Below are 2139 nucleotides of genomic sequence, written 5' to 3'. Positions count from 1 at the left end.
GGCGGGCAGGGCCGGGCGCGGCTGTCGGGGCGGGAGGGCACAGGGCGCTGAGGCGCTGCCAGCTGGAGCTGGGAGCTCCGGTGTGCGGCCGGCACAGAGCCGTGGGAGATCCGTGCAGCAGCAAGGACACAGGGGTTCTTGATGTGTTAGAAACCAGAGAAGAATTTGAGAATGGCCACAGAAGGATTAGGGCATCTCCCTGTGCGGAAATAATTGCCAGAGGTTTATGTCTGGAAAAGACACAGATGAGTCTTTTAATGTTATCCGAATAAAGGGAGAGGCCATGGGACATTTCTTATGGGGTGTCTCAAACTGTTGGAGGGTGCAGCCTCCTTTTATCCTAATTTCCAGGTGCATTCCTTCCCCCATTGCCTGAGGTACTCGGAAGGTACAGACTTCCTGAGTCACCTACTCTATGGCCCCCTCTAATATGCACCCTCTTTTTATCTATATATAACCAAACACTGTTCATAATTCTGTTAAGCTCTTCTTCTTTTTCTCTAAGTTCAGGAATTTAACATGGCCTTGGCTGAGCAGTAGTCCATGTCACTTAGTAGCATCTTCTAGAACTGGGAATTTCTTTTGTTGCTTCCCTATCTATGAGTCCCTTGCCCTATCAACAAGCAGATTCTCGTGGTCTGTTTATAAAGACACATCTATCTTATTCCTTTCATCCCCTCCAAAAAGATAGCGAGATCAAGAGCTCAACTGAAGTGCTTCCTTGCCACTTCGTGCAGCATGGACAGCAAAGTGCGGGCGCTGGAAGTGGTTGCACAGCAGGAAAAGCGGGACATAGTTGCCATCCCAGAGCCGTGGTGGGATGAGTCCCACACTGGAGTGCTGTAGCCAATGGCTATTCTGTTCATCTTCCTACCCTTTAGGGTGCAATCAGGGCACATCTTCAGCATTGCTATAAGTGTTCCTCCGCCAAAGAAATCCCAGCAAAGCACTGAGCTCTCGTTTTCAAAGATGATGATGGAAAGCTTCCCAGGTTATCCCTTCAGAAAGGACAGGCAAGGAAGGAGAGGCGCTGGGGTGACCATCTATGTAAGGGAGGGTTCCAGCTGTCTAGAGCTTAATGATGGTGCTGATGGAGTTGAGTAGTTTTGGGTAAGAATCGGGGGGAAGGCCAACAGGGCAGATATCATGGAGGGGGTCTGGTATAAAGCTCCCAGGCAGCATGAAGAAGCAGGCAAGATATTCCCAAAGTAGCTGGGAGAAATCTCAGCATCACCAGCCTTTGCTCTCTTAGGAGAGTTCAGTTGAACAGATGTAAGTTACGTGGAGTCTTGGGATGAGTGTTGGGCCCCTCGTGTCAAGGAAGACCTTGAGGGGCTGGAGGGTGTGTGCAGAGAAGGGAAGGGAGCTGGGGAGGAGCCTGGAGAAGCAGTCTGATGAGCAGCTGAGGGAGCTGGACGGGCTGACATTGGGGGTGAGGAGGCTCAGGAGGGACCTTCTCATTCTCTACAACTCCTTGACAAGGAGGGTGCAGCCAGGTGGGGCTCATGCTCTTCTCCCAGGGAACAAGGGACAGGACAAGAGGAAATGTCCTCAAGTTGTGCCACCAGAGGTTCAGGTTGGACATCAGGAACAATTTCTTCAAGGGAAGGGTTGTCAAGCATTGGAAGAGGCTGCCCAGGGAGGTGGTGGAGTCACCACCCCTGGAGATGCTCAGGAAATGTCTGGAGGTGACATTAAGTGCCATTGTTTAGTTGACAGGGTGTTTATTGGTCAAAGGTTGGACTTTAAGGTCTTGGAGGTTTTTTCCAACCTTAATTGTTCTACAATTGTACATAAATAAATAAAGCAAAAAAAAAAAAGTGGCTTTTTTTTTTTCTTCAGGGATCCCAATTGCAGTGCAACTCAGGACTTTATTTCGCCATTTTCTGTACTGTCTTCAGGTGACCTGGAACAGTCTCATGCAATACCATCAGCTCTGCTCATGACCACATAATATTGCAAGGGAAAACCAGAGTTCTGATTTCAAACCTTGGATACAAACCCTGAGCTCCTACTGACCATCACAGATGTGGTACATACAATTCTGATAGCAAAGCTTTGGTTTGCCAGGATGAGTGAAAAAAAACATCAACAGGGGCAACAAGACAATACTCAAAAACCTGATTGGTCCATTTTTCA

The sequence above is a fragment of the Corvus brachyrhynchos genome, unplaced genomic scaffold (assembly GCF_000691975.1).
Source record: "Corvus brachyrhynchos isolate BGI_N302 unplaced genomic scaffold, ASM69197v1 scaffold245, whole genome shotgun sequence".
Lineage (NCBI taxonomy): Eukaryota > Metazoa > Chordata > Aves > Passeriformes > Corvidae > Corvus > Corvus brachyrhynchos.
This window is presented reverse-complemented; position numbering follows the sequence as displayed.